Below are 11,608 nucleotides of genomic sequence, written 5' to 3'. Positions count from 1 at the left end.
AACAATTTATCTCTTTGAAATTAAAGATTTAAACAGACTCCCTATATCCTGAAGCCTTTTGAAGTTTGTGTACTCTCTGTGGCTTTCAGCACTCACACTGAGCCTCGTTTTTTTTTTTTTACAACATCCTAAAGTTTTGAAATGTGTTCTGCGTGTAACTATGGCAAATAATTATCCAGCTGTGTGGTGAATTAATATGAGCTGAATTCTACAATACCTGTTCTTCTGCAGACAAAGAGCACAGCTCGCATCTGGTTTCATGTTTCTTGTCTCTTATGTTATATTAATATGATCCATCTGCTCACCAGGCAGCTGTCTGTCCTGTTATTCTGCAACTTCTGTTGCAGCTGTCTTTTGCGCTACCTTGAGCAACACCAGTGCTTTTTTCTCTAAAAGCCTCGTATAATGAAATATATAGAGAAAGGGAAAAGTAAGGTGGTTGTCAAAATGAACCCTGATGTTATCAGCAGGTTTATTCTTGTTGCAGGAGCAAAATAATGATGTTCCTTCAGATAACTATGAGTCTGACTACATGGTTTACATCACCTCTCAGTTGTAGAGTATTGCATACATCTCGAATATACTGTAGTGTATATAGATAATCTTGCATTAGGGTGCTTTACGAATGCACCATATAAAGATGTCAAAGTCTGCATATAATGATCAGTAAATTGCATGTACAGCATGAATTCAAATAACCAGGAAAAAAACCACCAACATGAACAGAAGGCAATTATTTTACATGAATAGCAAAACATATCCACTGCATTTCAAGACTTAACACCCACATGATGGCTTGCATGGCTAGCAAAGTGTAGGCCATTAGCCTTGAAAGGGTCTATTTTATCTCCAGTCACAGAGCTACTGTATTCTCATGAAAAGGAGTCCTGGATGCTGATAGCCAAAGGGCATCAATTAAACTCAACAACCATAAAAGAGCTCCTTCAGCATTTAACCACTCAGCATGTAATTATGTTTTATTTTGCTGAAATGACTTATTGTATTAAAACACATTTGTCTGCTAATAATTAAATCTACATTATAAATGTTCATCACCAAGATTAAGACGAGCATGGAACGATGTGGAGAGTCTCAAAAGGAATGTGTGTTCATGGGTTTACTTTCCATTAGAAGTCATTCACATCTTCCAAGAAATGCTAAACTTTGTGGGTTTTTGTTGGTGTACTTGTACATTGTGTCAGCTCAGTAAATACATTTGCATTTTTAACCTTTCACATTGTTTAAGTTTTATTGTTCTGGTTCGACAACAAACAGCAAAGAATTTTGGAAAGGAGTGTTCATGTACTGGTTTTTACTTTAAAAACCAGATGAACAATGGCAAAACAAAAAACGACAGGGAGAGAAACCGCCAGACTGTTTTTTTCATGTTGAATTGTAATTGGATGATTTGATCTCATTATTGTTCCCAGCGTTGTATAAAATAGAGCCATGCTGCCCTCTGTCTGTTATGTACCAGAATTGTTCTTCTCCACCCAAAACAAATTGAAATTTTTGTTATAATATTTCTGATTTGTTTCCATGTGTTTTAGAATTAAATCAGATGCTTTTCACGTTTTACTGTTGCCTCATTCATCAAGACTTTTTGACATTTTAAAGTAGGGAAATCACAGGCTTAAATAATAAAATGAATGATGATGAAGTCCAATTAGCTACTTTGGTCTTGGTTTTTTTGCATGCTGGCTCATTCTCACACTGTCACAGCTTTACTTGAAGAGAACAGTTATTAGTAACACCTGTGCTTTACCTCAGCAGCCAAAATGTAGTCCATGAAACAGACTTATGTGGACTTTTAACGGAAGTTGAAACAAATAAGGTTAAAGCGAATCTAGATCAAAATTAAGTTCCAGTATACAGTAACATAGTAAACACTTTATTGCACATATTCAGTCCCTTCAAGAGTCACCTTTGTAAGTAATTACAGTCTTGGGTCTAGGTCAGTAGGTCTCAGATACAACACTATACATCAGCTTCATGTGTTTCAAAGTAATTAGGTCAATGGTGGTTAGTAGTGTAAACATACACCAGCTCAAAGCTCATTTAGAAAGTGACACCTGTATGTGCTGTGTCTCACAAATACAGTATGTGCGTTTAACACTTTGCTGATGCCAGACAACGCTGCTGAAAAAAAACAAGACTTCTGATGCCATAATGAATGGCCATACACAATGGTACTTATTCATTCATTTGAGCTCATTTGAACTACAGCTGCACCAAACTATTTTATTGTCAATTAATCTGTTCTCTATTAAAGCTGAAATCGGTAACTTTTTTTCATATTTGCTGAAATTGTCACTATAGTGTAAATTAATGCTTGTGAACTGTGATCAAACCGTGAAACTAGGCAGCACTGATGAAATATGAATCATTATTCTATTGCTGTATTATCTTAATTTATTACTGTTAAGTGTAAACATTTTAGTGAACTGTTGCCGTTGTCAGGGAAAAGTGGTCCCAGACCCGTCTGGAGCTAGGCCCATATGGAGGGCGAGCGCCTTGTGGCCGGGTTTGCCACAGAGCACAGCCGGACAAAGCTGGGAGACCTGGAGTGGTCTTTTGTAATTAGACTTTGGTGCTTATCATGGATTGTCTACAATGAAACCCACGTTCAAACAATAGGATGCTCACAAGAGTACGTGGTACCAGAGCATTCTTAGGTGCCTCAAGGGGCGGTAACCTTTGAATACCGCGGTGGACACTGGTGGTCAGGGAAGCAGTCCGACTGAAGGATATGCTATCCCAGAGGACTCTGGAGGCGGTTGCAAGGTACCGACTGGCCAGAAGGGCTGCAGTCTCTACCGTGTTAGGGGGCAAAGCAGCGGGTGTGGGAGAAGTTTCAACAAGCCATGGAGATGGACTTTTGGTCGGCACCAAGGTTCTTCTGCAAAACCATTCGGTACCTCAGGAGGGGGAAATGGGGAACCATCCAAGCTGTGTACAGTAAGGATGGGATGCTGTTGACCTCAACTGTGGTGGTAATCAGGCGGTGGAAGGAGCACTTTGAGGAACTCCTGAATTTGCCTAATTGTACTCTGTTGTAGAGGCAGAGCTGGAGGCTGATTGGGGATCATGGCCAATTTCCCTGCAAGTGGCAAAGCCCTGGATTGACGAAATCCGTCCAGAAATGCTGAAAGCTTTTGGTGTGGAGGGAGTGTCTTGGGTGACACCTCTCTTCAACATTGGTCACAGTCTGGGATGGTGCCCAAGGAGTGGCAGACCGGGATGGTAGTTCCTGTGTTAAAAAGGGGGAACAGAGAGTGTGTGCCAATTAGGGGTTTCACACGTATCAGCATCCCTCGCAACTCTATACCAAGGTGCTGGAAAGGAGAATTTGGCCGATAGTCGAACCTCAGATTAAGGAAGATCAATGTGGATTCCGTCTTGGCCATGGAACAACGGACCAGCTCTTTACTCTCGCAAGGATCCTGGAGGGGGCCTTGGAGTATGCCCCACCAGTCGGGTACCCCAGGAGATGCTGTGGGAGGTACTACAGGAGTATGGGATGAGAGGGTCAATTCTCAGGGCCATCCAATCTCTGTATGCTCAAATCAAGAGCTGTGTCGAGTCCTCGGCAGTCAGTTGGACTTCCCCAGTGGGGGATTGGCCTCCGTCAGGGCTGTGCTTTGTCACCAATCCTGTTTGTGATATGTATGGACAGGATATCAAGACATAATGGTGGAGGGGAGGGCTTGCAGTTCGGTAGGCTGGGGATCTCACCACTGCTTTTTGCAGATGATGTGGTCCTGATGGCATCATTGGTGTGTGACCTTCAGCACTGTGGATCGTTCTGCAGCCGAGTGTGAAGCGGCTGGGATGAGGATCAACACCTCTAAATCTGAGGCCATTGCTCTCAGCAGGAAACCGGTGGATTGCCTACTCCGGGTAGGTAATGAGTCCTTACCCAAAGTGAAGGAATTCAAGTACCTTGGGGTCTTGTTCGCAAGTGCGGGGAGTGTGTGATTGGCCAGTGAGTGGAAGCAGCAGGGGTGGTATTGCATTCGCTTTACTTTCCATTCTCCATAGACCTCAGAGTTTTTGTGCGTCTGGTCCAACTGTTTTTGAATATTTTCATCGACCAAATCTGCAGTAAACACTCCACCTCTGCATCACACCAATGAGAACCTTTCGCTGCCATTGTTTTAAATGTCTGCGCATGGTCCGTCCTTCTTTTTTCTATGTCCGAACAGGCACACATAAAATGAGGTCAAAACCGCCATAGGCCTCGTGCTCGTACACGTGCGCACGCTCATGCTCTTACATGTGCAAACGTGCTTTACAGAAGCCCACCTCTCCCAAACGGGCCGTGGTCGGCAAGCGTACCGGCACGGTTGCACTCACACTGGTCAAACGACCTAGACTTTAGTCGTGAAACGCGCTTGGGCACGGCACGGATGGACAGTGTGAGTGCGCCCTAAGGCTGGGTCATGACTGAAAGAACTAGATCGTGGGTACAGGCGGTCAGACAAGCTCAGTCAACCATGAGGAATCCGTAGTAGAGCCACTGTTCCTTTGGGAAACAATGGAAGTTTGGGAGCCACTGCTGAATTTGTTCCCCCCGCGACCCAACAACGGACAAGTGGGTGAAGATGAGAAATGAGTGTGACTGTCCTTTTTCTCATTCTCAGTGCTCAGAAATGATATTCGATCTGCACTTGAATATTTTTATATACTTGATGTGTGTATGAATGATTAGCTGTAAGTAAGGCCTATATAAAAACTTGTGTGCACTTATTTAAAGACTTCATTGCATATCTCACATATCCTTCCTTTCTACTTTCCTATATTTTATTTGTTTTGGTTGGCTTCAGTTGACTTGCCTTGCCCTTTATTCTAAATTCAATTTGTAGTTATTACCAAATGTTAGGTTTGCAGGTTCCCTAATGTAGCTGTCTCACATGTGTAATAGCATGACATATATACCGATGGGTGACAAATTAAAGGAAAAACCAAACCTGAAGTGACTCTGTAAGGTGGTATCCTATCTGGCAAATGATACATAGCAGATTCTGACCATTTTGTGCAGTCCACATTGTACAGAGCTTACCACTGCAGTAGATTTGTCACAAATGAGTGACAAAAAAAGACACAACATAAAGTCTCATATGTTATTGGTCCACCAAGAGTTGTCAGAACAACTGCAGTGCTGCATCAGATTCATACAATTGTGCTTATCAAAACATTGACCTCTCCTGCCATGTGTCCGTACCGATTTATTCAGATATTTCCTTTAATTTGTATTCATATACACCACAAATTCAAATTCAATGCAAGGAAACAGAAAATGGATATCTTTCACCCCAACCATACAGTCATTCTAACTGACCAGTGGTCTACAAACTTGCTCCTGCATGCTTTTTTTGTATCTACCTACTCTATTCCACCTGATCCACCTAAAACATGCAGGGCGGTAGCTCTCCAGGAGCAGGGTTGGAGACTACTGCGGTAGAACCTTTATTATTTTCCCCTGCTAATACAGTACAAGATAACCATTAATTTTTATATGAAGCTCTGATTTGCCTCAAGACTCTACCTGCTCGTGGCTAGTCCAAAAAGCCTGTAGTCTATGCTAGCTACCTGTGACGGCAACCACCAATTCCCTTAATTATGCATAACTTTAAGCCATAATTTAAATGGGTGTGATATATAAAAATTAGCCAAAGAGACCAAAACTTTTTTTGTACCAGGCTGTAACATGTAAACCTGGGCACTGACTCGCTTTTGGAGCCAGCCTCTAGTGGACGTTCGAGGAACTGCTGATTTTGGACTTCTGCGTTGGCTTCATTTTCCTAGAGCCGCTGAATGTGGAGTGATTACATAAGTCTTCCCTTGTCATGTCTGCACCCGTTTTTACTTTTGAAAAGTTGAGTTCATTTTCCAAGCGTACCTGCCAGGTATCACTCATCAATCTGTTCACATTGTACAGAGCTCACCACTGCAGTCAATTTGCCACAAATGAGTGACAAAAAAAGACACAACATAAAGTCTCATATGTTATTGATCCACCGAGAGTTGTCAGAACAACTGCAGTGCTGCATCAGATTCATATAATTGTACTTATCAAAACAGTGACCTCTCCTGCCATGTGTCCGTACAAATGTATTCAGATCTTCCCTTTAATGTGTCACTCCTCTACTACTATTTAATTTTTTGTCTCCAATTGTTTAAATATTAATGAATAAACAACCATAAACTGCAAACACTTTGTGTGTCTTGTGTTGTTTAAGCCAGCAGAGGGGGCTCATGGTCTAGGAAAGAGGAGCCAGGATTTACCATTTAAAGGAATAGGGCTGTTTATTTCCAGTTAATTTTTCTGAAGACCTCACTCGAAGAATTGCAGTAACTATAAGGTGTAAATAAATGCGCCCCAAAAAGCAACATGCACGTAAAAACAAAACACCCACTGGCTCTATTACTTATGTGTAGCTGCTGGAAGCCGACCCCTGGGGGCTTTTCCGAAATTTAACCCCTGCCTGTACAATATCTCTGTGTATTTGCATGCTACAGCTACCAAACATGCTCCTCTATCAAACAACTAATGGAATAACCCGGATCAGTGTGACTGTGTGCGTGTGTGTATGATAGGATACGAGACCTTGTCGTGGGGTATCTGTGGAGATCCCTTTGGTTCGAGGTCTATTTGAGTGCATGCTAGCAGGACGAGCCCTAAACCAGCAGACTCTTGTATTAAAGTTAATCCATGTTTGTGTGTTTCGTCCCTGCTCTGGAGAAGGCTGATTGAGTCACTACAGCTGCTGCTGCTGCTGCTGGCGAAGATTTGCATGAGCTAGAGCACCAACGATTGTCAATCCTCCTCCAACGCGGCTCCAAATCCATGCTCCATGTTTTCAACCCTCCCTTGCCATTATTTTATTTACTAAATGCCCATATCCATCCGCAGGGTCAGAGAGTATTTTGAAGAAATTGTCAAACGGTTTGCGTGGCATATACATCGTATTTTTTCATCGATGTTACTAAACATTTGCCACACTCACGAAACACCCCTTTCTCGACGGGCCACTCCGATTTGGAAAGATTTACGTGCCGTAGTTGTGGTAGGGGGAGGAGGTGGATCTAGTTTTTGAGGAGCCTGGGGGGCTGTGCTTCGGTGCCACTTATCATTAGATATGGCCACCGTTATAGAGTACACCGAAGCGTCATCTTCAACTTAATTTAGTGACATTTCATTGCAGTTTCGCAGTTCGGGCCACTGTGGAAGGCGAAATGTTATTTTTAGCGAGCTAATGTTTGTTGTTACATGTATTTGGAGGCCGCTGTTACTGCGTGGCAGGCTGGCTGCGAGAGTCTCCTAACTGGCCGCTTGTGGCTCCGCAGCTCGTCGATGCTAAAGAAAATAGAACCAGTTGCCAACCAAGCGGTCGGCACCCAACGTTTGCTTTGCGCGTCGCTGTATATTCGCCGAGGATTCACATATTTAAAGTTTCATTTGCAGGGTGTTTGACTTTTGCAGCCGCTTGGATTTCTGGCGTTGGATTGTTGTTTATACGTTTATGGTAAAAATTGTTGGCCGTAGACTTGGGTGGCTAACACCAACTAGCTATATAACCCGAACTCGTGCGACGACAGCTGTCATCGGAGAAAGGAAAGTGATCCCCCACAAATGCGTCCACAAGTGAAGCTGTTTTCTGTTGGATTTACATCATCTGCCTTTCCGTCAAATGGGCAAAGTTGGGACTAACATTGCAACGTTGGAATATAATGGTATGCGTTATGCATTTTTGAGAACTGCGGTGTTTCTTCACTGGAGAGAAGCTAGCTAGCTCAATTAGCTTTGCTGCTAGCTAGCCTGGGTGATAAAAGTGCGACGTTTCATCCTTCATCCCCCCTCCAGTATTTTGGATATGAAGAGGATAATTCGCTATTCATAGGGGCTGGAAGGTAAGCCTGTAGAGATATATTTTTAATTGTTTTTGAATGCAAGCTAACGTTAGACTTGTGTGGCATTGTGAAGTAACGTTAAAGCTGTGCCAACATTATCCAGCTCCAGTCTGTTTCAGGGGGGTTTGTCGCCGCCTCGGCTCTCATGACTCAGACTATTCACCGGAACGGAACATTCAATAGAATCGGTTAATACTGTCTGTGTATCAGAAACAGAGGGATACCGCTATATGTTCACAGTTTTACACAGTATATGCGACCAACATTCACACACAGTCAGTTTATACCGAAAACCATCTTACGTCATTGTATAACGTTGTATTTTCACTTTTTGTTGTGGCATTGTTGTAGTTCCCCAGAAACAGTTCCATTTCATTGAATAGACCTAGCCTTTGTGTTGTATGTGTGTGTGTGTATGTGTGTGTGTGTTTTGGGCATAAATGCTCATCAATGCTTTGTAAACAGTTGTGAGTTTTCCATCATCCACAGTCTATTAACATTAGGCTGTGGGACAACAAAAGGCTGAAGCATTATTTGTATGGCGTTAGTTACAAGCTAATAGGATGAGTTGGCCAACTAACTGCAACCATAGGTAACCTGTTTGCTATGTGCACCTCTTTCAAAGTTGTCTTAATGCCAATCAAAAGCCGTATCCACTCTGTTATTGTCAGTTACACGAAGGATGAATTCACAAGAACAAGCACAAGTGTTTTTACAAGTGTTACTTGTCTGTGGTCGCCAAAGAAAAGGCGACAGAGTTCAACACAACAGGCTAGCTATCGCTAGCTGTATGCAACTGCTTTGTGCCCTAAGCTTGAGTTAACAAAAGCTAACGTTAGCATGTCTCCAATTGTGCCTGTGGTGGTCGTGACTGCCTAGTGGTCACCGGATCCTATAACCTCAGATGCCCTAACAATCAACATTATTCTCTAAACTACCAGTTGAGGCTTACCTAGGACTAAATCTCGGTATAAAATGGTCCTTATCTTACATCATTACAGATTTTCAGCAAACTGTGTAAGCCTGTTTCTTATCCAAGGATATAGACTCACATTCATAATTTCTGAGTAATTGTTCTGACAGTCCAACCACTTTAATGACTAATATTTCTTGTGGAGTTTGGTGTTATTGGACCACCATCTGTCCACAGAGCCTGGGGGCCAATATAGACATAAGAGAAAGAGAAGTACCACAGAAAAAAGAAAAATCAGTAAAAGATAATGTCAGTTCCTCAGTATCTAACAGCTCAAATTGAGACCGCTTTAATTTCTGAAATAATTTGAGGCCACACAATCTCCTGTGAAGCTACCGCTCATGCATTGACATTGAATCGTACAAATAAGGTTCCATTGTAAAGAATTCAATGTAATTTCAAATTTGGTCCATCGTAGTTTATTAACCATTTAACTGCTTTAATGAAAATAAAAACTAGTAAAAGTGGTTTTCTCATGACTCATCCTAAAGATTATGTATGTAGTATGATGTGATTGCATTTCGGTGAAGAAAAAGAAGAAAGCAATTGGATTTTTGCAATTGTCTTTCTAAAAGTTGGTTGAAAACATTTTACGCCTGCAAACGAAATCATGGACCAAAAGTCCAAAGTTACATTTTTCACCATAGTTTTATGTTTAGCTTTAAACTCACTGAAGCACTTTTTAAATCGTCAACACAACAAACTTACCTGCTTTCATGTCCAGCAGATACAAAAAACATGAGCATCCCATTGGATTTTGCTAACCACCTGAGGAATGTTAGCTTGGTAGCTGCCCAACCAGCCATGATTGTCTACACTAGATGTACTGCTTTAAAATGAGCTTTTCTGACAGTGATTTGCCTTAATTATGCATAACTTTAAGCCATAATTTAAATGGGTGTGATATATAAAAATTAGCCATAGAGACCAATTTTTTTATTTGTATCGGGCTGTAAACATGTAACATGTAAACCTGGGCACTGACTCGCTTTTGGAGCCAGCCTCAAGTGGACGTTCGAGGAACTGCTGATTTTGGATTTGTGGAGTGCTTACAGTCTTCCCTTGTCATGTCTGGACCCATGTTTCCTTTTACTGTTGGAAAAGTTGAGTTAATTTTCCACGCGTACCTGCCAGGTATCAGTTATCATGCTCTAATTTTTTTATTATCATTATTTTTTTAACCATTATTTCAGAATGTCATCAGAGGATAAGACTGTGGAACCCTCTGACCAGGGACCCTCACCACCTTCCAGCAGTGTAGGGGCCACATCCACAGGAAGTCCTGCCCACGCAGACAAGCGACCACGTGGCAGGCCGCGCAAGGATGCTGCTGCCATCCTACCCCAAGCGCCACCCTCATCCACGTCTAAGAACAGAAAGAAGTAGGTTTTTACTTTTGGACATTCAAAGTATTCTTTTGCGTTTTTATGACATAGGGAAACTGCTAATACAATATAGAATTTAAAACAAGCTTATTTTTTCAATACCTTGTTCAGTGATGGTCCTGCGGCCAGCTGCCAAATCCACTAACTTATTCCCCACATTTAGGCTTGTCCTTTTAGTAAAGGAGTAGGCAGTGGTGCATCTTGGCCCTGTTAGATAGCCCATTCACATATGCAGTCATGAAAACACTGTAGACGCTATAGTGCACAGAACAAGAGAAGACATGGCGAGGTTAGGCAACAACTTTGAAATAGAGTATGCACTGAGCAGTTTTAAATGACCTATGATTCCCCACATACACAAATACAACCAGTGAGAAATGAACAGACAAAACCCAAACAGCATGTGAATAGTGCAAGAGACCGCTAGCATATACCGGCAACACGAACAACATGCAGCAGCATATTAGCTGCCACCACAGTGAGAAGCAAAGTAACGTTACGCCACCCCCTGAGCGAAAATAGCCGAATGGGCAAACTACAACGACGAGAGGCTTTCCCCCATAACAACGCAAGAGCGCAAGAAATTACCAGGGCAAGAAATAACACCAGTTAACTTGTGAGATTGTTTCTAAAGAAAGGAGATATTTTTCATGTATTTTGTTGTTTAAATGTCTTAGCATGTAGCGTAACCAAGTTATTATATGTGCTATATTTAATGTGTTTGTGTTAAAGTAGACAGTATTTGTTGATGTTTTGGGCATTACGGTTGTTCAAAACTCATGTTTGGGCAATTAAGCAGGTATTGTTTTATAGGGGTGTTTAACGGCCTTCTCACACCTGAAAGTCGAAACCAAGCTTCATGTTTTTGTTACATTGTATTCATTTGATCCGGTTAATTTTGGTTTCACATTGGAATTATGTGAGCACACTAAAGACCTTTACATGATTCATCCAGCTGTCGTTACCTATGTGGGCTGCGTCGTCCAATACTTGACATTGATTTGTTTGTAGATGGGCTTCCATGTCCTAGTGTCGCCTCTCCGGTGTCTGGGTTTTTATTCCAACTGACTCCTGCTCTCCCTTTGCCACCGCAGCTCATTTTGTTTCATTGCATTGTTGAGAAGCAAGACACAGGAACTTTAAGCACTGTGCCTGAGCTATTCCTTAAAGGAGTTTTCTTGCTCTTATAATGGTAGCCTGCCAGAACTTCCTGTCATTAGTCAGAATGTCCGAACCATCCAAAATACTCTTTTACACAAGAAACAAACCGGACCATGGTTCAGTTTGATACGGACCAAGACCACCTCTTTTAGTCTAACCAAGTTTCAGCTATTTG

This window comes from Echiichthys vipera (assembly GCF_963691815.1).
Source record: "Echiichthys vipera genome assembly, chromosome: 15".
NCBI classification, from domain to species: Eukaryota; Metazoa; Chordata; class Actinopteri; order Perciformes; family Trachinidae; genus Echiichthys; species Echiichthys vipera.
The sequence above is the reverse complement of the archived record's forward strand: the minus strand, read 5'-3'. Positions refer to the sequence as shown.